This window comes from Stylophora pistillata, chromosome 1, assembly GCF_964205215.1.
Source record: "Stylophora pistillata chromosome 1, jaStyPist1.2, whole genome shotgun sequence".
Taxonomy (NCBI): Eukaryota; Metazoa; Cnidaria; class Anthozoa; order Scleractinia; family Pocilloporidae; genus Stylophora; species Stylophora pistillata.
The window spans coordinates 37,831,613-37,857,622 of NC_142519.1; the positions used below are offsets into that span (position 1 = coordinate 37,831,613).

The window sequence follows — 26,010 nt, forward strand, 5'->3', positions numbered from 1 at the left end:
AAACATCACAAACAACCGAAAAAGAACGACCTAACTTTACCGACAGATCGAAACAGACCAATCACGACCGACTTACGTCACTTGAGTCTTACAGCCAATAACATCACGGCAAAACCAACCGATCATTTCACACGAACTGGAATAAGAACATTCTACTGACAACAATCATTCACTTGACTCTGTTGATGACTTCCGCACAGGTTGTAGAAGCGTCAGTCACTACCACCGACAACAGTCCTTCTCAGGACTACACTCACCCGGACGATCAGACCACACCTTCACATAAACTTCTCTCCTTGCGTAAGGTTTATCGGGTGAAATAATCATCGCGTAGTGGTCCCGAAGTATTACAAAGTCAGCCATACATCGCTAGGAAATTACTCAATAAAGTCTACTAAGTTATATTTATGTGTCTTACGCCTGTTTTCGTACTTTTTAACGTTTCCAATAAACAATTTACGGCGTCTAACAATATACCTCTTCTAAGGAGAAAAGTCGTTGTCACCGGAAATGGAAACTGTTTTATCAAGCTGTTGCTCCGCTTTGAAGGGATAAAATAAGCGAAGAAAAACATGAGAAAATCCTTAGATCAAGTGATACTTTGTTTGAGAAAAATCTAAGGTTTTTGATTGGCCACTCTTTTCTTCGAACTCCTCAGGGGATCTTATCAGGGACATTAAGATAATGGGAACTCGATCAGAAGCTGTGGACATTTATTTAGTTGTGCATCGCTCCTTAAGCGGACCAAGCTAGTTGAATCTCAATTCGTAAGATTTCTTTCAAAATTAAGATATGTGGTTATAACTAGAAAAATTAAAAGATCGTCTCTTGATTTGATTGTCTTTGAAACTCTTAAAGAAGCACTTTGCTTGAAATTTATGCTCACCTTTTTAATTTTGAGTGCGGAACATTACTCGCAGGACGATCGGTTAAGACCATATCAAAACAGAGAGTTATTTGACGCGCTTAAAGAAACGGTAGTTACAATAATAATGTTCATGATGGTGAAGATGGAAACGAAGTTTATAAAAGTGATTCGCTAGCAATGAGACGTTGACAGGACTTGCGACGCGAAGCTAAAGAGATCTTACACAGAACACAGATGCGCTCACGCATAGGTTGTTGATTAGTAAATGTGGTGCAGATTTTAGTAATATGACAATAAATATTTTGCGGTTGGCTCACAGAATGCAAGACTCCCTGTGAAACTGTACTATTGTCTCCCTTATAAAAAAATTTCAATCCTGCTTTTAGGCTGAGCCACCAATATTGCGGAATCGTATCTTAGGCTTACAACAGAAAGTAACACCAGCGGATAGGAAGTATCACTACTAGCTACTTCCTCCGGATTGCATGATACATATACTCTGTAGTCCATTACAGGTTAAGCAGGGGATCGCTGCAAATAACCAGTAGCACTGGACTTCATCAAGGGCAGTGTAAAGGCCTAGTACAGACCCAGATCTTCCTAAACTACCTCCAGTCACCTCACACGGCCCGAATGCATCTGAAAATTCATCAACGAGACAGAAAAAAAATCCCTGTAGCCAGCCACGCTATTTAGGTGGCTTAGCCTAGCTATAAGGGTGAAGAGAGTGTAAGGGGGACAAAGGAACATTATTTAGATTTATCTTTTAATGCTCAGCTGTTGTTGAAGTGAGGTTGGTAGAGATAAACTGTAGTTTTCACCCTTTCGATTAACATCATTATCAGAGTGAAAGTATTTAGGCTCTTATAGAAAAGGAGGAAAAGGTCACACGACGGCTTCTCGAGATCGAACGGACACTGCAGAGAAATCTCAAGCTCAACGATTCATTCAGAATAGCTTTAAGTGCCATTCCTCTATCCCCTTCCCAGTCCTCGTCGGGCAAGAACTTGTACATTCCAATCTAAGAAGTTTTTGTTAATCAAATTTTTAAACCTGAAGAAAAAGAAAGTTTTCTCAACTGCTGTAATGTAATAATGAAGAAGTAGCCCTTTACCTTAGACCAGACGTAAAATATCAAACTAGACGATAAAATCTTCCCTCCCCTGTATCATTTCACCCTCCGATATCTAACCATGGGAATACCTATACATTGCGTCTCTACATCTTTCATCAAAGAGTTTTAAAAGTATAAAAGAGTGGATTTCAAATCGTCCAAAATATATGACTGGTTGATACGGATTTTACCAATATTTCTTAAGACATGAGCAGTTGATCTACCAGCGGGTAAGTCGGAGTTTCCATTCGATCGATACTTTTACGTGTTTACCTTATACATTTGTGACAGCTCATCAGTTGCTGCCACAGAAAAAGTCTTCAACCAGGTTATAAGTTATTTTAATTGTAAACTGACTTGTAATCCGTACTTAATCAATTTTTATTGTATATATGCAGCTTGAATCATAAAACTTTCCTTTTTTAACTTAGAAATATTTTCCATTTTTTTCCAAGGTACTCGTACTCTCAGCGTTCCTGCCATCTCAGAGAAGACAGAGTATGTCTCTAGTTAGGAAGACCGTTACAGTTAACTTACGTGAAGTGTGACTTGTGCGCACGTCTTTAGGGAGATTTATAAGCACGTGAGTGTCTGTGTGTAACATTTTAACGTGTTACCCTTTCGCGATTCGCGTTAGGGTTATAGTGAAAGGTTATTGGCAACCAGCAGGTTAAAAATGCTTTATCTGTCCTCACACTGAGAGATTTCTGTTGCTTGAAGAGGCGTTCAAAAGCAGTGGTGCCAAAACTTGATCAATGATGCACGCGCTTCCATGAGTAGGAATCGGTTGTTGTCATTTTTCAAAAGATGCTTTGGCTGAAAGCACGTCAATAAAAGCCAAACAATGCGGATATTGGGTGGGAACTCATTTTCTCTGTCAACTTTCATACTTGCCACTACTCTTTGACAATTTACTGGCTGACGATGTTATAGCTTCGTAGCGCTACTCACTTAGTAAGTAAGAAGGTAAGTGACTAACTTTATTTAATGTGGGTGACACATGCATATCAGTGACAGAACTAATGAACTGATGACCCAGTGGCCTTCAAATAAAACGAAACAAAAACATGTATCACATAATAAATATAGAAGTAAATTCAAAATGTATAAATACGTCAATTTAAAAATGCGAAAATGTAAAATATGAGAAGGTATCACAATAGTTGAAATAAAAATTAAGAATTATTAGTCATAATTTATACAATCCATAAGCTACTATAGATGGAGGTTGCCGAGACCTAAAAGTCATATGGATAACTTAGAATAGCGAATACCTAGTGTGTTGAAACGCATAGATATCTATAATCAAATGATTTGGAAAACATTAAATCAACTTTCTGTTTACTTAGGATGTCCTTTTTTAATGATGCTTTAGATTCTCTAAGTGCTCTAGGAGAGGAATTGCTCTCCTTAATTGAACGCACGGTAAAACTTCGGCCATCCTCAGTAACATTCTTATATATCGAGCACCTTAGATTTAACTTGTTATATCGAGTGTTCCTATTATGAATAGCTGAGTTTGCTTTCAAAATATCGTTCATATATTTAGGAGTGTTCTTCTTTATTTTCTTATAAAGCAGTGAGCTTCTGTTGATGTACGAGTCTTGGTAGAATGGGATCCAATTTAGGGTTTTAAATGGGTCCACGGATCTTGATTTGGGAGGCGGATCCAGAATTACTCTTGCTGCTCTCTTTTGAAGTCTTAAAATGTTGTCTTGATTAGCCTTGTTTGTAGATGATCAGACACTTGATCCATATTAAAGAGTGGGTTTGATTACTGCGATAGAGTACGTTTCCCGCTGTGGATGAGTTAAAAGGGGGCTGAGTTGCTTTAGAAGCCCAATTTTTTTAGATAGCTTTTTACATAAAGTACCAGTAACTGCATCAGAGTTCAAATCCTTGTCAATTTCAACTCCCAGGAGTTTATGGGTCCTAACTTGCTCGATCTCGGTATAACTTTTGTGGATATTAGGACTTCCTTCTGCTATCTACGCATTTTAGCACATCCACATGGAATTTGCGCACTACAAATGCTGTGTAATTATTATTATTATTATGCCCGACCGCCTCCTTAAACGCTTGCCAGTCGATAACATGGATTTGTTTTGTTTCACTGAGGTACATTTTTTTCTTCTAGCTCAATTTCCAATGTTTTCTTTTTCCTCTGAGATATACTTTTCCATTAATGATTTCTCATTATTCCAGGTTGTGCCATATGAAAGGGTTGCGTCATCCGCGCAAATATCAAAGTTAGAAAGTTAGAATTACTAACATAGAGTTGCAAGTCATTAACAAAAAGCAAGAAGAATATAGGTCCAACAATTGAACCCTGGGGTACTCCTTGTTTAACTGACATAAGAGAGGAAATAGTGCTATTAACCTCAACAGACTGACTCAGATACGATTCAAACCACTTGACAGTTCGAACAGTTCGGCTCTATATTCCAATCTTATCTAATGGAACTTTATGGCTTACCAGGTCAAAGGCCTTTTTGAAGTCAATGAAAGACAAGGCCTGATACTTTATCACCATCCACGTCAAACATAAATTTGTCAGTGAGCTTGATGAGAGCCGTCTCCGTCGGGTGATTTGGTCGGAATCCTGATTGCATTCGGAAAATCAAGCCATTATCTTGTAAGTAAGCAAGTAAAGAGTTTGCAGCGTGCCTTTCGATAACTGTATAAATAACTGAAAGGACCAAGATTGGCCTGTTCTCGTTGCAATCACCCCGAGGTCCACCTTTATAGTTAGGCCCTTCGTGCAAAGATAAAAAAGTAACGACACAAAAAGAAAAAAAAAAAAGAGAAAATAGGGAAAAAAGCGATTCGAGGAGTCCGGCAACGGCGTGAGCGCGTGCGTTGGTGCCAGGATCATACTCAACTGATGCATGCTTGCGTATGCTACATTCCCTCCTTCCGTCTCGTTTGTTGTAAAAAATCAAATAACGAAAAAACAAACTAGAGTCCGTACTCCGTAGAAGATATGTAATTAAAATGATCACAACACTCGGTTTGAATAATACCCTTTCACTTCGTAAAAATTCCGAACTCAGGGATTTAAAATAAACGCAAGTTAAAACTCAAAGACAACAACAACCGAACGTAGACTCGTTGACTCGTCTCAACTCTTAGCTAGATAAACTGCTGCCGCGTACGCAACTTCTGACCCATCTCCAAAACCGTGTAATTGAGTTGAAATTACGCTCTCGTCTGAAAGATAACATCTTTGGATCTGGATATATTCGGCCTTTGACAGATCCGATAACCATTGCGAGTACCTCAAAAAAAGTCCCTCATCGAGAGGGGCATCCCATCCTAATCTTTTCCTGAAGTAATTTGTGGTAATCCTTACATCTACATCTAGTTAAAGAGATACATTTGTTTTTAGACAGATAGAAAATATTCTATTCCTCTGACATATTTCTGTTTTTCTCTTCAAATGGTTTGGGATTGCGGCAATAAGTTGAAAATATTTTAAATAGTTTAGTTCAACATTTATATTTCCTTTTAAAAATTTCTTGAGATAATAACTTACCGTCTCTATTTAGTAAGTCCTGTATGAAATAAATTCCTTTTTCAAACAAATATTTCCATGAAATATATTTGCTCTCTATTGTAATTTCTTTATTGTTCCAAAGAATAAATTCACTAAGGTACACATCAGGATAACCACTGCGTAATTCCTTGAAATAGCCTAACATTTCGCTATAAAAAAAAGTGGCATTTTCTTGTCAAAGTGCTTAGAGTTGTAATTACATTTCAGTAAGAAAGATATTCCTCCATATTTATTAAAATAACTATTAGGAATAGCTTGCCAGGTCTCATTTGTGAAATTTGGAAACCTGCCTAACCAGCTCAAGTATAGTGATTTTACCACAGTGTGGACATTTAATTTGGGAAGTTCACACCACCATGAGAGAGAATGGTTGACATACTACTGCTCTTTTTACTTGATTATGTTTTTTATTTTTCCACAAGAATGCCTCAGCTGCAACTAAATTAATTGGCAAAATTGGGTCCTCCACTAATTTCTTTCCATTAGCTTACTAATGACAACATTATCTGTGTTTATCTCTTACAATAGTGTTTTCTTTATTATTGTCCTTCAACAACCTGACTAAAAAAAGATCATGCTTCCTCTACATTTTTTTATTTGAGCTTACTAAATGTACCTTTCAAACAGCCTGAGGAAAAACATGTATGACTTGTACATACTTTCTCCCCAGTTTTCTAAATGTGAAAATTAAGTAATAATGGGGGTATTAGTTTCTCAGTAAAGAAACTGTGGTGCTGCGTCAGTGGGGGTTACCAAGGTAATTTGGTTTTATCAACTAAGTTGAAATTGTAAATTGGCCACTGTAAAAGAGTTAAGAAACCTAACATTTGCAGCGTTAGCCCTTCGTCAGACCAAATGGAGGAATTGTGGGTTGTGTGTGTGTTCATGTGCAGAAAGTGGAGCTACGCTATTGGTGGGAACATGATGACGAGAAAAACAAGAATGAATTAATGAAATGGAAAATGTACGTTGATAATATTTCAACTGAAGCATCAGTACCTTTTCAGTAGAGTTATTCCAGTCCTAATTAATCAGACCTGACCTGATTTACATGTGTGTGAGACATTTAAAGTATACTCGTACCCTACATTAACAACAAAGAAAATGATTTTCACTTAAACAGTATACTTAAAGTGTACTTCAAAAATGATACTGCAGTTGTACTTAACTAAGTGAAGTACTATTGAAGGGTTATTGAAGTATGATTGCAATATAACTATCATTGATGTAGAGTGCAGTATGCTTGTAGTATACTTGAAGTATACTTCAAGGTTATCTTTTTTGGTAAGGGTGGGGTCGGAGTTTTCCTTCTGTGACGTTTGTAGTGCTGACTGTCGATCAATAAGTTGGGCGCGGTAGTGACCCACTTGAACGACAGAAACAGTGTGACCACGTTTTTCGAAAAAGTGGCACAGTGACCTTGATTTGTCGAAAAAATCAGTCAACACTACAGAAACGACTAAGTCTTAGAAACTGAGAAAAGGGAATGGAATTCTTGAAATAAGATGGATGCGAAGATACATACTAACCGCCTCCCGGTTAGCTCAATGGATAGAGAGCTGGACTGTTGCGCGGGAGGTCGAGGGTTCCAGCCCCGGCTGGACCAATACTCAGGGTCTTAAAATAATTGAGAAGAATATGCTGCTTCTCTATAACATCAAGAAATGTCTAGATATTCTAGTCTTCTCGGATAGGGACGAATAAATGGAGGTCCCGTCTCCTGCAGGGTTAGGGGCAGGAGACGTTAATTTCCCACGCACGAGATTACTGCGTGATGGATGTCCTCTCCTGGGGTGGGATGGGTGGTTAACAGGACCCACGTTGATACCAGTGTTTAACACACTGAAGGGGCTATCCTGTATAAATATAGATGTCTACAGCAAGTAACTATATAAGTCTAGGTTTTTAATACACACTAGTGCATAAATCGCTGCCCAAAGAGTTGAACTAAGGGAAACCGAGAACAAATCCAATGGGACACCGGATTACAAGTCCAGCACCCTAACCACTAGGCTACGCTGCCTCCGGAGAGTAAAAGAATGAATTACATACACTTAAAGAAGTTCTTTGTTAACTACCATGCTTTCATGACAGTAGGACAAATGCAAGCCGAGTCAATGCGTCGGCTTGGGTTGTTATGTTTGTAAATGTTAGGTGAAAAGTAATACAAGAGGTTCTAGGAGTGGTAACGATGAGATTTTTTACAGTGGCGGCAACTCTTTTTCAGCTATGAGTTCGTTAATCGTATTTTTGACATGTTTTGATTAATGGAGGTGAGATCTTTGTCAACCTTTCGAAAACAAGAGGTGTCAGAAAGTTACCGCAAAGCTTCTTTTTGGTAGGGGTCGGTCCGCCAAACAACTACTGCGCCGCCCTTGTCGGCCGCTTTGATAACAATGTCTTTGCGTTTTTTTAGGCTTCTTAGTGCTGGCCACTCTTTAGAGAAAAGATTGGCAAAAGATTGTTGATATCGTGGCGACCGAAAAGGCCCTAAAAAGCCCCTTTGGGGGAGTGATCAATTATTATTATGATTAATATGATGATGGTGATGATGATGATTATTATATTTGTTATTACCATGATTATTGTGACTATTATTATCACTATTATCATTCCTTGAACTTCCTAATAGCGGAAACGTGGTCGGAACGTTTTCAAATACTAACCTTCTTTCAAAATCAATCGTCTTTAAAACACTTTACCGACGAGGTACTACTTCTCTTTTCTTCTCTATTTATGCGGTCTTGTTGCAGTCGAGAGAGAGAAGGAGATAATCGAAGAGGATCGCCAACTTCGGAGAGCAAGAAGGAACGTCACTTGGTGAGTCTCGCCTCCATTTCATACTTTGTCTCGACAAAAAGAAAAATAGATACTGCTTTGCAGAGGTCTCAACGCTTTTGGTAAACCCAAAACGAAAGATATTAAAACGCCCAATTAGAAGTGAGAAAAATATTTTGAAGTTGTCGATGAGGATTCTGTCTACTGATAAACGACGGCATCAATGGGCTCTGTTGCTCTGTTTTTTCCTTTGCATCTTGTTTGTTAAGAAGGTGTCACAAGTTCTACAGACAAATTATAGAGCGTAGTAAAGCAGTACCCTTAGTATCATTTATTATTATTATTTCTTTTACTATGAGGTTTTTCCTTTTGCCGTAAGTCTTTTTCTTTTACCGCGAGGTTATTTCTTCAGCCGTGAGGCTATTTCTTGTGCCGCGAGATTATTTCTTTTGCCGAGGGATTATTTCTTTTGCCTCGAGATTATTTCTATTGCCGCAAGATTATTTCTCTTGCAGCGAGGTTATTTCTTTCGCCACGAGATTATTTCTTTTGCTACGAGACTATTTCTTTTGCCGCGAGACTGTTTCTATTGCCGCGAGACTATCTCTATTGCCGCGAGGCTATTTCTTTTGCCACAAGGTTATTTCTATTGCCGCCAGGTTATTTCTTTTGCCTCGAGATTATTTCTTTTGCCGCGAGATTATTTTTTTTGCCGCGAGACGATTTCTATTGCCGCGAGGGTATTTCTTTTGCCGCGACATTATTTCTTTTGCTGCGAGACTATTTCTTTCGCTGCGAGTTTATTTCTTTTGCCGCGAGACTATTTATTTTGCAGCGAGACTATTTCTTTTTCCGGGAGGTTAATTCTTATACCGCGAGATAATCTTTTGCGGCGAGGTTATCTCGTTTGCGGCGAGGTTATTTCTTTTGCCGCTCGGCTATTTTTATTGCCGCGAGGTTATTTCTTTTGCCTCGAGGTTTTTTCTTTTGCCGGCAGGTTATTTCTTTTGCTATAATGTAAACTCCGCCAACAAAGATGAAGTATATGTTTACGTTTACGTTGCGTACAGCATTTGAATGAAAATAAAGCCTTGGAAAAGTCTTACATTTCAATTAAAAAACCAGCGACAAATTCATGAAGCGAAAAGGCCACAAAACTCAACTCAATTCCAAAGGAGAGTCCATGCTAATCCCAGTGTCACGTTCAAGGTCTCTGAACGTGAGTCGTTAATTGATCAGGTCACGCATGTCGCGCTGGAATACCCCAAAAATACAAAGGAGGAGAAAAAGGGAAAACTGCCTCGAAATAATTTCAATATTGGATTTAGTTTGTAGCTATAGTTAGTTGGTAGAGGGGAGCTCAAGATGGCTGATCATGGACTTAGTTCTCTTGGTGAACTTTGTCTGAAGAAAAAGACTAAAATCTCGCTGTCCCGAACGACCAAAAAAATTTCAAAAACCAAAAGTGTGCTCATGAAGGTTTTTCTTTCTTTCGGCTGTTTGCAACAGAAACGGAGGTGATTTGTTTTACAACCGCATTTTCTTAAGAAAACTGTTAGGAAGACTGAAAAAAATGTTTTCTACTGTGGCCTATAGAAGACATGTCACATTTTATCGAGCGATAGAAATAAAATATGGCGCGATGATTTAATTCATTATATAGCTGGCTGATAGAGCTGGCAGCGCCCACAAGCAAGGTGAAGCGAAATCTTATGTTCTGATTGGCTACCCGTGCGGGCAAGACGAAGCGAATCGTATGTTCTGATTGATTACCCAAGCGGGCAAGATGGACCCATCTTACCTGCTCTGGACTTCCCGCTTTCATCCCGCGCAAGAGAAAAAGTGCGTGGAGCGGACTTATAAAGTTCGTAACTTTTGGATAATGTCGGCGACGAAGTCGCCATAAGCGGATGCTGCTATAAAGTCTGAGTGACTGCATCAGTGAGTTCAGGAGCTGGATGATATCGGACAATCTAATGCTAAATGACGACAAAACAGAGTTTCTTATACTAGGCAAAAAACAACAGCTAGCCAAACAGCCAGCTTGCGAAAATTCGGAGAGTGTCATGAACGCATTCAAAAGAATTAACTTAGGTTACGTAATGCACTTTTTTACTCTCTTAGGATATGTCTAGTGTGTGGTATTTGTATCAGTCAAGTAATTCCTATTCTTTACTTATGTAATTAACCCTTATTCTAAATATTCAATACTCAGTTTCTTCCCTTTTTTTCTCGCACCTTGCATCCGTATTTAATTTTTTGGCCACGGTTACGAAGATATGAGGTGAGGGTTGGCGAGTTACGAACGAAGAGCGTGGATAAATTTCAGGGAACGAAGACTAGGCACAATATCATTTCTGACAAATTTATTCAGAGAAATCGTTCCACTTTACGGTAGGTAACCATTTGCCTGGGAACGGGTGTGCAAAGAATCTACCAAACTGTGAGCTAAAGGAAGAAGAGACAGTAACTGATTCAACAACAAGTCTGAGCGAGTCAAGTTACGACAAGTTTGGGTGAGTCAAGTTACGACAAGTTTGAGTGAGTCAAGTTACGACAAGTTTGACTGAGTCAAGTTACGACAAGTTTGAGTGAGTCAAGTTATGAGAAGTAAAAAGTTGAAAACTGCAAAGTTTTTTTTTTGGAGCAAAGCTGAAACGAAGGAAACGAGCAAATTTGAAAACTAATGAGACGGGAACCTGGTGGGAGAAACGGGAGTTTGTTTCGGCAGGGCACCGTTTGTTGGTGGAGCATGGTGAGTTGTGGGCAAGACAAGAACACGGACGCGGGCGTAAGGTTAAACCTAACCGAACTGAAGTGAAAAAAAACCCTCCTTTTTTATCTTAATAATACTCTTGTAAATATAGTTAGTGCATTCTAGCTTAAAATTATTACGTTCTTGTAAACTCTTGGAAAGTAATCTAGGTAAATAGTTTAGCAATTTAGTTTTATTGTATTATTGTAATTAGGGTAAATAATTTAGTTTATTGTTTTTTAATTTTGTTGTTTGTAATTTTTAATTGCCATATTGTCGTAGCGAGAGTAATAAATATTTCTAGGCCTACATTTAGTTGTGTTTCGGAGTGTCTTCTCGGGCTCGTTTATGTTTCGTGTTTTGTGTATGTTGGAGAGCGCCCACCTTTGTGGCACGGATTCGTCACACGGTAATAATTCTTTTTTATCAGAGCGACTACTTTTGTTTGACAAAAGATCAAGAATAATAGGCGTTCAATATTCTAAGCTCCTCAGCTGGTCGACATTGCAGCTTCCAACAGTATTTATGCTTAATCCATTTACAGAAATTACATTATTAGGAAAGTTTTCTTTGTCAAGAAAGTTTTCCGAGTTTATGCCGAGAAAGTTCTGCCATTGTGCCTGTTTCTACAGACCCATCTCAAAAAAAAAAAAAATTTTAATTTGTCCTTATCTCAGCAAATTTATTTATAAGTGGTCTGACGCACGTTCACTGCCACTTCTTTAGTGGCCATGGACTTCATGTAACGAAACATTATGTTGTCCGAGTTAAATCTCAATTATCAGATTTTTCCTAGAAAACTTGGACTGAACTTAAAAAGCATCAAGTTAACCCTCTTAAAAAAAGCAAGAGTACAAAAACTCAACTTTTAACCCAGTTTTATTGTCAGCATTTTAGTATTGACTGCTGTACATAGTTGCAGTGAATAAAACCATCGCTCCGTTTTCTTGAAAGTCTGTTGTTAAATCAGTTGAGCTATCCCTCCGAGCCTTAAAAAAAAAATTAAAAAACATTAAGAAGAAGAAGAAAAAAGTCAGCTGGCCTTAAACAGAGCTCGCATCGAAATCAACCACAAGGCCTCCACAAGATATATATAATAAATTCTGATTGCCTTGTATAATGGCCGTCCCCTTTGTAGCAGTTGTTTGGTCTCGCAACTCAACCTGCTCTCTCTAAGAGTGAAGAACGTGTAATATAATAAGATGAAATAAAATACATCTTCTGCGAAGACCATCAGTGTGATGAAGAAAAAAAAAAACCTAAAAAACTGAAAAGTTCTTCCTCAGCATGGTTTCTACAAAAGACAGCTTGGTAGGTTTTTTTAGCTGCTTAAATTGATGCTTTAAATAATTTCACTTTTTCCCCCTTAAAACTGAGTTGAATATCAAAGGAACACTTTTTCCTGCAAATAAATGCAGGTTATGATTATTTTTTCTTGGCTCCACAATGTTTTTATTCTCTTTTGTTCATCCAAAAGCTGACAATATTTTTTATGATTTTTCTCCAGAGACCGTGGGTATTTATACCAGGCGTTTTTTCTATTGTGCTTTCAGCAAATAACCGAAGGCAAATAGACCGAAAGCAAAAAGGTGAACAAAAAATATTGCGTAGCTGAAAGACGGTATACATACCGATCACAGTCTCTAAAAATCACTAACAAGCACCACAAGAAGCAGGGCACATCCTGATCAAGGTATCTGGATTGTAATGACAGTCACCCCTATCTGCCCAAACCTTACAGCCAGGATGGTGATCCTCACAGCAGGACTCTAATGAAAAAAAATAAAGGAAAGCTATTTTGTTTTGTTTGATTTTTGATTTGCTTTGTTCTCTTGTTTAGTTGTTTTTGTTGTATTGGTTGTTGTTGTTGTTGTTGTTTTTTTTTAACTTAAATCCAATGCTACAGAATACAGCTGAAAATACTCTTTAAGGGGCCGCCAGGGAGGGGAGGGGTGGGGGTTCGGAAGATTTTACTTATGTCACAATAAAATTGTGTCTGTTCCCACAACAAAGGTCTGAAATGTTCTTATGATCCTCATTCGCGCCACAGGAGATACATAATCACTGGTCCCTAAGGAATGACACTCAAAGGTAGCAAAAGGATATTTTACAGGTGGGAAGTTGGTTTTGATTCCGATTTTCGTATTAATAGCACTGTGTTATCATACTAATTGTAGGGTCTCGGGACGGTCAATCGTCAGAGGAACCAGTTAATATTTGCCAGTGCTTTCGCATTTCTAATACAACTTAAATTAAGAAATCCCAAGGAGTAGTAGTTGTAGTATCAAAATCAAAATTAAATAAATGTATAAAGTAAAAAATGAATGTATGAAATAAAAATAAAAATAAAAAATGAAAGATGAATGAATAAGTAAATAACCAACCGTTTAACCTATCCCCCCATGCATATATGAAAAAAAATCTAATTTGCCTCCACTTCAATGAAATGCTTGATTGTGACGAACGAGATTTGAATGAAATTAGGTAAGTTCTGGAATGAAGTGCTAGTGACACTCGATCATACAGTTTTTTAATTCCGCTGCATCAGAAAGTCCTTTTGTTAAATGCAGTTCGTGATTTTACTTCTCCTAAAAGGCTAAGCAGATTCATTTTCACCGATTTATTTTCAAAAATAATGATTGGAAAAGATTGCCTGCCATGGTCTTCCATGGCCTCCTCATAATTGTTCACTTTCTTAGAAGTAGAGGCTTTCTGCTAATAATTGCTTAACCTTTCAAATCTCAGTTGAACGTTCAAAAATGTACACTGGTAGACCACTTGTAGATGACAAAGATTTCTTCTTCTCTCGTGAAAACATACTTTACAGGTTATTTCTAACGCGATGAACGGTATTTGAGTGATACAATTTTGCATCAGTCCCACTGAAAAAGTTTATCTTGTCGGCTCCTCGCCTGTCAACAGGGATTCCTAATTTAAAATAATCTTAAGGCTACTATCCCAATGCATAACAAGTTATTATAAATTGAAGCAGTAAAATCCTCACCACATACGCCACAGGTTCTGGGACAAGCCATCAACTTGTGATAGCTATCATAGCAATCGTTATGTTGTGTCCCTCGACAATCTTGTTTGTCAAAGCATTCTGGGAAGAAAATTAACATTGATAATCCTTTGTTTGTATTTATTTGATTAAACGTGCTAAACAATCGAAAGTTCTTTGGGGGAAATATCACCGAGAGAGAACTTCAGGAAGACGTACATAACGTAGATTGTGTTTGGGTTCACTTTAGCAAGTTCATTTGACATGATGGTGTTATGATATTACGTTGTTATGATGTTCTTAGCTCTTTAATTTGATATCGAAGGCCTAAGGAAGGATATCGTTGTGATCTGCCAGTTTCAAATGAAGAGCTTATTACCATCTAAAATGAACTGTAAAATACATCTACTTAAACCAGGTCAAGGTGAAACACCGAAAAATAAGACATTTTTTCTTTGGTCCTACACAACAGTGCTAAAAGATAAAAGCGATAGTTTATAATTAGCGCAACGACAGAGATGGAGAGCTGTGCTTTCCTATAATAATTATGATAGGAAAGAAGACCTTCTTTATCTTTTTCAGGTTTATCACTCGAGGGAAACAGAATTTTTAATTTTTTGAGATAATAACGCGCATGTGGACAAAGATAGAGTGGTAGAAACTTCCTCGTATAAAGCCAGAAAAACTGCGAAGGGAAAGATAACTCTCAAAAAAGAAACAACAACTTTGAGTTTAAATTTACAAGACATGTTTCGACATTCTCATGTCATCTTCAGTTTCAAATGAGCATTTAACTGTTGTACATTTGAATTTAAATTAAGGTACGTTACAAACTACGTGTCAGGGCTTACGTTACATTTGAATGTTAAAAACGCGAAAGATGTAAATAGCGCGCGCTTGACTAGATCAAAAAATAAATAGATAACTAAAAAAAAAATAAATGTAATAATAATAAAAAAAATAAATTAAAAGACTAAGGAACAACATAATTAAAAGGAAAGAGACAATTCTAGATGTTTCAATTGCTGATTAAGGATAGGTTTTTCCCACTTAATATGCAATGCCTCTTTGATCTTAATTTGGTATTTTGAAGCGGCAGAATCTAAGATCGTGAAACATTCAGTATCACAAGAGTCAAGACAGGCCCTTGATGATTGCAGGTGCTTGTAAATATGCGAAGTTTTGTCCGACAAGAGGTGCTCACGAACTCGTGTACAAATGTGGCGATATTTACAAGCACCTGCAATTATCAAGGGCCTCTCTTGACTCTCGTGATACTGAATGTTTCACGATCTTAGATTCTGCCGCTTCAAAATACCAAATTAAGATCAAAGAGGCATTGCATATTAAGTGGGAAAAACCTATCCTTAATCAGCAATTGAAACATCTAGAATTGTCTCATTCCTTTTAATTATGTTGTTCCTTGGTATTTTAATTAATTTTTTTATTATTATTACATTTTTTTTTATTTATTTATCTATTTATTTTTTGATCTAGTCAAGCGCGCGCTATTTACATCTTTCGCGTTTTTAACATTCAAATGTAACGTAAGCTCTGACACGTAGTTTGTAACGTACCTTAATTTAAATTCAAATGTACAACAGTTAAATGCTCATTTGAAACTGAAGATGACATGAGAATGTCGAAACATGTCTTGTAAATTTAAACTCAAAGTTGTTGTTTCTTTTTTTGAGAGTTATTCTCACTCTGCTGTCTTTACGTCTGAAGGGAAAGATCTAAATAATCTACAAACTTGAGGCCAGTTTATTAAGAAATTAAATCAAACTTTATTAGTATGATTTCAGAGCTCAACAAAGAGTTTCCAGCAATCTGAATGCTCGAGCGGTTGCTTATATGACGCTATATAAACCGCTAAAATGTTAATAAATGTTACTAAAATGTTATGATTTTAGAAATTTCTCTGTTGTTCAGCTCTGAAATTATACTAAAACAATTATTCGCCTCAGGTTCGGTGAGTATTGTCGAATAGTCCCCTCGACTTCGTCTCGGGGATTATTCGACGATATTCACCGAACCTGAGGCGAATAATTGTTAAATATAACCAAAGTAAAGCGCGCGCTCTGATTGGTCAATTTAGTGTCCACCATTTGCCTAATAGTGTACGCTGCTGATGTGAGCAAATGCAAAGGCTAGTTTTCCGCGCGCGCTTGTTTTTTCTGGTCACGCCAGACTTGTTAAATAAAAGAAAACTCTTTTGCTACAGTGTATCAATGATGTGTTATAAAACAAATGGTAAACGCTAAAGCGTTCACTATTGAGTTTTTACTGCACTTGGAGAGGTTTGCTGAGCACTCAAGAAGCTAGAGTCGCTGTCGGCTATCGCCCCACGCAACTTTTACGCCTCTTTCGTGCTTAGCAACCACCCACGTGTATCTATAACTCAATAGTGTACGCTGTGGTGTTTACCCTTTGTTAATTTGTGTTCGTTTCAGGTTTCATGTTTTTTTCCATCTTAAATCTTCTACTGAATTGAAAAGGAGCCACCAGTACTCCGCTCTGGTATAACTGACCCAAACTGAGTGCAGAGTAGATTGAGCTAACAAGCGAAGCATTGTTTCGCTCCTTGAGCGTAATTATCAGTTTAGATAATTTAGGTAAGCAGAATTTTCCGACTTGGGGCCAGGTGCACTGGGAATTTTGTTTTCTTGCGAAAAAAATCTATCATCTGTTTAGTGAGACAAGAGTGTCCGGTGCATTATTCTAACACATTTTCAACATGGTAGTCCTACCATGTGGTTGCAGCGTCTCGAAGAGGAAAGTTCAAGTCCATTTTTTTTCTGTAATGCCATGCGGCACTTCGTTAATGCTATGTGAACTAAAAAAACAGGGAATTGAAAGATTAACCTTGACTTTTTGATATACACTTTCTATTTTTTGTATTTTATGTAAGAATGAGAAGACCTTTTGTCGAGGGTGTAGATCACTATGAATCGCAGCACTCTCTCTGATTTATATTTTTACTCTTCCATTCTTCCACCGGACCAAGAGGTACGCCTAATTATACCCTTAGATAGGAATTTCATGGAATGCATCAAAACTCCCCTATTTATCCGAAAACTGCTTTTGAAGTTGAACAGTTTTTGTTTTACGAAGCTATGCGCTCGCGCCAAGTCGGTTACAGAGCCTTACTGTTCTGAGAAACTGTGATAGATTTGACTGAAAATTGTTAATCCCCGACTTAACATAAGCAGCAATGAGCAAAACGTTTGCAGAAAAGCTAGCTTTCCACCTCTTTTGTTGATGCATTTCATTCAGCCAAATTTGTGTCACATCAACAAATATATTCCATGTTGCCATGCATTTGCCAGATCACACATGACGTCATAATGTAGAAGTTGCGCCACCGAATGAGTTACTGGTATTCTTATCGCATTTTGCCTTCTACTATGATCTCTTACTTCTCAAACTCATTAATAAATCATCAAGTTACAAACCAATCACAATACGCAAATTTGGCCACATGTGTGCGTTTAGAAACCCAGAGGCTTTTCCACAATACTTTGATGAAATATCAAACCCTAGAGCTTGATAAAATGTCAAACCCCAATTCCCCGTAAGATGCCAAAATCAGTCAGAATTTTTTCATTGTTCTTGGCTAATAATGCACGATTGAGAAGCAATTTCAAAAACTCGTGCTTCGTGTTTCATCGGGGTTCTCAAACACTCAAAAACAATAAAAGCACTCGGCCTACGGCCTCATGCTTTTATCAGTTTTCTGGTGTCTGGAAACCCCGATGAAACACTCGCACTCGTTTATGAAATATTACTCAACAGACACGAGCTAAAGTGGAATCTGTCTTTTTCAGTATGTAATTAAAAGCCAGTTGTTGTTTGTGGCGACGTCATCTGCGCCTCAGTCCTTTAATAGGTCACTAGTTATAACCAATCAACATGCAGGAGGTCAATCTGATATAATGATATTATTATCAACTGGCTAAGGCTATTTCCTTTGTGGTGAACGTTTCCAGCTTTACGCTAGGAAAGTTCTTCGACAATGCCTTTGATCAAAGACTCGTCTCAGAAATGAAATGAATTTCCTGTTATTTCAGGAAATGTGACAGATCAGCTGCTTTGAAGTGAGTAAAGTCATCTTGCACAATAAAGCATGGTTTCCAACTTATTAGGTACCAAAGAATATCGCGGGACCAACGCCCCCTTCTGTAGACTTTTAAATTAGGAGTTCTTATCAAAGACATAGAGACAGGTTGATTCTATACAGAAGCGACAGCAAAGAAAGCTATGCTTTCTTCCAAATCTCAGCGAATCAGTAGCTTCTTGTGACCGTGGCGTCAGTAGACGTGCGAGGAGAGAGAAGTTATGCTTGCAAAAGCGTATAAAGGGTCTTGAAAATTTTCCTGAGGACTTCTACGGCCAATAGCATTTCAGTGACGAGAGTGCGGAGTTATCCGATTTACTAATTCGACTGTCGGCGGCCTTTACGCAAATGAGAATAGACAGCTTATTTCAGACTATAATTATCTAGGTGATGCTAAGTCGGTCAACTTTGGAGAACTTATTTGGTGCTAATGAACATGTACAGTATCTGATATTGTACCTGTAAGTAAAGACATAGTCAGGCTCATGTACACAAACACATAAACGAAATTCACACAGACGCTCTGTGCACAATGCTTATGCTGAATAACCCCCTTTCTCATTTTTCAAATCTACAATTTATCAAGTTTCTTGAAGATCCCAAGCTTGTATCACTATACTATCATTATTTTGTCTCGGACCCAAGGTATAAGAAAAAGATAAAAGAACAACTAATTCAAGATAACTTGAAACTGATCAGAAGACACCATTCGCGTCTTAGCTTTAGAACTCTGAAACATTTTGAGTATCAAGTGCTTGTCATGTTGGCAGAAGCCTCGTTCATCATTGCATACTCTCGTTCGTTCGTAGATAAACGAATAAAAGGACAAACATAACGGAAGCATTAAAATTAATATAACATCCATTTCTCCTTTTCTGTGACTTATGACATTTAAAGTTAGTTTTTAAAACTGTGCGATAATTCCCCACCATCGTTTAAAGGCAGCGAGAAGCAAAAGATTATAAACCGTATTCTCTTAGTGAAAAGCCTTTAGTAACGTTCAATTAGAAACTGTTAGTGAGAAAGTGAATAAGGGCCTCTTTACATGGAGGTGGGGGACCCCAGGTAGGTGAGGTAGCCTGCCTAAGTGGAGTGACCGGCTTAAGTGGGATGACCCGCTTAAGCGGGTAGCCCGGTCTACTATGTAGGGTAACCCTGTCAGCCGAGGTGACAATTTGCCACGCAAACGCCTCAGAGTGGGCTAACCCGCCTAGCCAGGGCCACGTTCATGGTAAAAAGCTCAAAAACGAAACAAGCGTGTTGTAAAACTTTCCTAGCTGTCCCATACAGAAGAAAAACGTTAAAACACCAAATTTTACGTCCTCAGTTACCAATGAAACCTCGGAAGTGATTAATTTACATTTTTACTTTGAACTCAACACTGCGCGCATTCATATGTTATCGACCTATTGGTGAAAATCTTATGGAAAAAAAAATGACGTCCCATAAGACGGAGTCTAATAGGAATAAAAGTGATGGCAAAGCAAGTCCAAAACAGCAGAGATCACCAGAAATTGCAACGGACACAAAAGGAGTCTAAAATATTCACATTTCGGAATAATTAGCGTTGTATATTAACCATATTTCGTTACTACTTTTCCATAATAATTAGCCTTGTAAATCAACCATAGTTCGTCACTACTTTACCATATAACGTATCAACACAGGCGACCCAAGCGTGCTTTGTGATTTTGGGGTCTAAAGGTCATTAAAGGCAATATCTAATATAATAAGATCCAAATTTAAGCGTAAGCATGAGCCGTTAAGAAAGGGAAAAAATTATAAAAAAATTAAGTAAGAATTAAAACTGATACAAAACATATCAAGTCTCCTTATCATATTTCCGTGGCCGCTCTATCGCCAACGGTCGTTTCAACGCTGTTTTGGTGACGTTCTTTGTAACTGGTGTGATTTTACCAGTCTACTGTATAAAGAAACACAGGAGGTTGATCACTTCAACCTGTCTTGAACACCAACCATCTCCACTCGAAGGCTGATAAATTCCACAAAAGTCGACCGATATCCCTCAAATTTCCATCCGTGAGAGTGCTTTATCAATACCTAATAATAATGCTGCTCGAACGGGTAGGTATTAGCAAAGCGTTAAAACGACTGTAAACGACAAAGCGGCTGAGGAAAAAAAAGTAAGGAGACTCAACACGTTATGTTCGTTGCTTTTATTATCCTTTTTAATTTTGTTAATTTTTTTTATGTTTTTTCCTTTTTTTTTAACGTCCCACGCTCACGCTTAGAATTAGGTCTTAATCTTTTAGGTTCAAAACAGGTTAAAATTGTCAAAGGTACGTTCCTTGCGTAACCTAACACCGTGTAACACATCGCGTGGCGCTTTTATGAATAAACACAAACGTTTCCGATAATAAATCTTTCGTCTTTCTCGAGACGTGAGCTTGGGAGGCCTATGCTTAAAGTCCCTAATTACAAGCGCAACAACAACCTGGACAAACTTCACCCCGGCAACCCAGGGTTGTAAGATTGTATGTAAAGGCATTTTATTTTCCGACCACGGCCAGGCGGGTTACCTCACCCACCTAGGGTCCTCCACCTCCGTGTAAACAGGCCCTAACTCATAACTTTATCTGTGACCTGTGAGAGTTTGAATCAGTGACGCTCAACTTATGCCGCTTAACGTCATCATCATTTCGTTGCAAGAGAATATCAACTCTCAGCTGATATTCTCATATGCGTGATCCTCACCATCAGTTTTAGTTAATTTTATTACCCTGTCCGTCAAAATCAAATACAAAAGGAAATTCCATTCATCGGAGTTATCGCTCTCTCTATTGATCAATAGTTCATGTCTTTACCTATCTATTTTTTCTTTCAGTTAAATTCCAAGGAAGGAAAGTCTTAGCAATTTTAAAGAGGATGCTGACAGACATTATTTTCTATTGAATAAAGGGGTAAGTTTCTAAAGAAACTGCATTCTTCGTCGGTGGGGGTAACAAGGTCATTTGGTAATATCAACTAAGTTGAAATTGTAAATTGGCCACCATAAAGAGTTAAAAAGCTGACGTTTCGATCATTAGCCCTTCGTCAGAGCGAATGGAGGAATTATGGGTTGTGTGGGGGTTTTATGCCGAAAGTGGAGCTACGCTATTAGTGGGAACATGGTGACGAGAAAAACGCTAGACCTTTTAATCTACCTAATCATTCTGACTAGCATATGGCAATCTGCGGTATTTCCTTACATTTAGGTAGCTCGGAGAGCCGCAAAACTCTTGAACAAAATGTTATCTTTCAAATGGGCACTGTTAACCCCATAGGTATCAACGAACGCTTTTCATTCTACTAATCTATTCATGTTTATCTCGTCACCATGTTCCCACCAATAGCGTAGCTCCGCTTTCTGCATAAGACCCACAAACAACCCACAATTCCTCCATTCGCTCTGACGAAGAGCTTATACTCAAAACGCCAGCTTTTTAATCATTTGCTATTGCCTTTTACTACTTATTTAATTATCTATCAGTATTCATTTCGTAGAGTATGTCTGTCAGAATAAAGATCATCATCAATATCGGGAGTGGGCAGCTAAGTACGAATGTCATACCAACCCTAAAGCCAGTTCATGGATTGCCTTATTTCCTGCATGTGGTGCTTGTTAGAAAGTGTCTGTGATCGGTATCTTTGCTCTCCCAACTGACCAAACTCAGTTTATACTAATGTAGTGGCTTTCAATTGCCTGGCTTTGACTACTGCTGTGCTGTGAGCAGTTTCTCTTTGCTTCATTGAGGCAGGCATATACTTTTTTATGATATTTGATCGATATAGTTAATGAAATCAGAATTACTTTTTAACGAGGACATTTTGCTCTAAGCCTTTTAGGGCGCCGTGAGCGAGGAAAAGTCAAGTAATAAGACACTTGCAAACAAATACGTGTTAAAAATGTTTCCAGTCTTTGGCTAAACAAAGCGCTAAAAATATATGACTCTATGTGGACATTCAAGAGAAAGAAATCACGCGTATAAGAGAAAAAGCATAAGCCGTATTTATTTACAGGATTCTTTCACCAGAAAGTTTCAGTGGAAAGTTACCGCTGCACACATTTTTCCAGTAAAAGGAACTTATCAAAGACACTTCATAGAAAACTTGTTGAAGAAAAAAATTTGCTTAAATCCCTTACCATTGTCCTTGCCAAGTCATCTTGAACGCTTATTTCAACTCATCATTCGCCTACAGCTGCACTCTTGACAACGGAAAATAAGTAATTAAAATGATCACAACACTCAGTTTTAATAAAGCTCCTTTCACTTCGTAAAAAATTCCAAACTGAGGGATTTAAAGTAGGCGTAAACGAAAACTCAAAGACAACAATAACCAAATGTAGACTCTTTGTCTCGTCTCAACTCTTAGATGAACTGTTGCCGCATACGCAGCTTCCGATCCATCTCCAAAATCGCGTAATTGAATTGAAATTACGCTCTCGTCTGAAAGATAACATCTTTGGATCTGGATACCTACGGCCTTTGACAGATCAGATAACTATTGCGAGTATCTGAAAGAAAATCCCTCGTGAAGAAGGTCGTCCCGGCCATTTTTCAGTTTGCATAGATCTTGGAAGAGTGTCTTGATCGTTGTGAGAAGAGGTGAAATTCAGCCAGTGGATCGTATAACTTGGCCACGACCTTGAGTACTGTGCGCTCGTTTAAGGTAGTTCTTTAGCCACGAATTCGAGGAGGTTATTCGACAAAATTCACCAAACCTGAGGCGAACAATTGTTTCAGTATAATATTAGAGCAGAGCTGAACAACAGAGAAATTTCTAAAATCATAACAATTTAGTAACATTTATTAACATTTTATTTTAACATTAATGTTTTACTCCCTGGAAATTATGTCATTGAAATTCACATGGGTTAGTTGAATAAAACTCCTTAAACTTGTAAAAATTCCAAACTGAGGAATTAGACAACAGCAATCCAAAGTAAACTGCGTACTGAAAATAAATAAAAAAGACTAAGATACAAGAGCAAAATGTACACGACAGCCCCTTTTCAATGTCAAGGCCAGGCCCAATGTCTCCGACGCGATTGGCCAGTTCACAAAATATCACGCACGCCAGGCATGAAAACAAAACAACGCGGGGGGGGGGGGGGGGAGGAGAGGGGAGAAGCGAAATTGAAGTCAAAAGAGAAAGAAACTTTCTAGGGAGACCCCTCGTTGAACAGGTTCAGTTTCGCAAATCCCTCTCTGGATTTCTCATAAGTCGTGCAACATAAAAACCCACGCGCTCCTGAATTGGATTTCTCAATTGAAATCCAGCTTAAGGACGGTTTTCTCAGCGTCGTAATCCGTTTTTAGATTCCACGTTTTGCCTTAAGGTAATTTCCTTCAAATTTCTCGACTATCAAACTTTTTTCGAAACTTGGTATATTTAACATTCATGAAATAAAAAAAATGGGGGTCACCGTGCTTGTTTACACGTCAGCAGGCTCCTAAACTGGGATATTTTTCCCTGGTTGTGCGTTAAAATTTCGAATCACCTTTATCAGAATTGAGCCTTGGTAACTTGAAAGACACAAAATTTTACTTTGAAATTAAAGCTTCTTTTATTACAATAAGCAGTATTGCTTCATTTTAGCTGTTTTTGATTGCCTGGTTGTGGGGATTTTTCACTTTTTCGGACAGTTCCGTTCTTAGCTTGAATCCTGACCTTGGCAAAAATACACCAAGTACGGAACTATTATCCAAAAAAAATCATGTTCTACTAAAAAAAATGTTTCCTTCAAAAATATTCTTTATTAGACTGTTCTTAGCAAACACCTGAAAAAATATTGGGCGTCACCGTGCTTGTTTCCTCACAAACTGCCGTGAAAGGTGGATATGGTTTTGCGATCGCAGTCATCCCCTGTCATAGGACGCTCCCAGCCTATCGCCACATTCTGCTTTTCATTATCCTCTTTCCACAGGTTTCTTTTGCTTTCTAAACTTTCCAGACATGATTCCTTTGCCGACTTTTCAATTTCGGGCCCTACTTCCCTCTCGCGAGCCTTCAGCGTGGACTCTCCAGGTGGTGGTGAGTAGGACCTATGCTTGCGTGTAGCATCCCCATAAATATGTCGATTTTTAAATCGACATAATAAGTTAAAATTTATTTAAAAACTGGCCAGATGTTAAATGGGTGCTTTTATTGTGGAAAACAATATTCTTAGCAACATTAAATGTAAACAAACCCGCAGCGAGCTTCGTGTTTACATCAAAGATTGGTCGCCCTCGCGTTGTTCCGGTGCTACCTGCGGTGGGTCTTATTTCCTCGACAGATATTTGTCTCTCCACACTCGGAGTTTAAACAGTTTATGTAGAGTAGTGATCCTAGCCCAGAGACTGTTTCTTTTACGCAGTCGGAGAGCCGTAGAGCTGCCCCACACGCTTCGCAGCTCCCGTCCGAAGCATCAGTGAGGACATTTAATTCTACAACTCGGCGGCCGCGAAGTGGAAATCTACTGCAGACTTCCGGATCACGCACTTCTTTTTCATTTTCTTGTTTTTCGAGAGCAGACCAGGAAGCTGTCAGCCGATTTGCGGCATTCTTATTAGAAATAAAAGGTTTGGCTTCGCCAAAGGGTCCCTTGTCTGTTCTTTTCACGCCAGCGGGAAGAACGGCCGCCATCTTGGATGTCGCAATGTTATGAGCAGAAAAGGTTGCCCAGTGCAAAACGAGGGAATCACCCTAAAATCCGAAATCTGGATTTCCAAAATCAAGATTTTCCAATGAAGAGCAAAGATTTCTTTGAACGCGGTTTCTTATTTCTGATTGGCCATGACTTCCTCTCGACTCAGTTACCTAGCAACCACATTCAAAATGGCGGACGGTTGTGGATTGAATACTGAAAGTATTGATGTCGCACTGTATAGTCAGGACGGTTGGTTTCGACAGCTGTGTTACATTTGGCAACCTTTTCTAAAAAAGGAGTATTCTCCTGTTCACTCTGTACATCGGATGTGGGAAGTAACTTCAAACCCTCCTGGATGAAAATTCGAATTTATACTTCGACAGGTGAGAGGTCTAATAACAAGACTTTCAACTTATTCAATGTCTATTACATGTATCTTATTAGTACCACTGCTTACTCATCCTTTAACAAATGTTGAAAGAACTGATCACCAAGCAATGGATTGGTGGACAAAACAATGACCTCTAGTCCATTTACCTAACCTCGTTGGACTACTCAAAGTACATAGACCATGCAACCTTTTAATTTTTTCGTTTTGCTTTTTGTTAGTCACAACAAACACCACGAAATTTAGGCGATTATTTTAAATATTCTAAATTCTTCCATCGAAATATAGTGCAAAGTCATTTAACCTCCCTCAGTATCGGTCATGAAGTGAGGCGAGAAATCGATAAAATGAGCTGTTTCAGGTCCGTCAGTATGATAATACGTTTATTATCCAATTGTGCTTCGTAGAGTACAAATAACGCGCGAGACGAGTACAGATATCACGCGATATTTGTACTTCAGAAATGTCGACGAAATTCGCCCGCATTGAACAAACAATTTGGCGTGTTGGATAATAATCTCTTATTAGAAGTTTTGTTATGTAGTATTACTGAGCATTTTTAGTCGTTGTTTGTATTTGACTCGCCCAATGGGCTAGTTAAAATACAGTACAACTCGTAAAAATACTCAGCAATATACTACACAAAAAACGTCTGACTAATAAGATATATTTATTATCCAATTGTCTTTTGAAGAGTACAAATAACGTGCAATACGTGCAAGCACAAATATCACGCGATATTTGTACTCCAGAAATATCTGCAAAATTCTCTCACACTGAAATAACAATTTAGCGTGTT

The 26,010-nt window shown here is 38.2% G+C and overlaps 1 long non-coding RNA gene across 1 annotated transcript; it reads right to left on the minus strand.

Annotated features, from left to right (window-relative positions):
- Positions 1 to 11,816: 11,816 nt before the first annotated feature.
- On the minus strand, positions 11,817 to 14,170 carry LOC148742359 (uncharacterized). The gene is made up of 3 exons (XR_015999327.1): positions 14,076 to 14,170; positions 12,703 to 12,840; positions 11,817 to 12,060 (listed from the first exon to the last, which is right to left on the minus strand). It is a non-coding gene; the product is annotated as an uncharacterized LOC148742359 (long non-coding RNA).
- Positions 14,171 to 26,010: the final 11,840 nt, after the last annotated feature.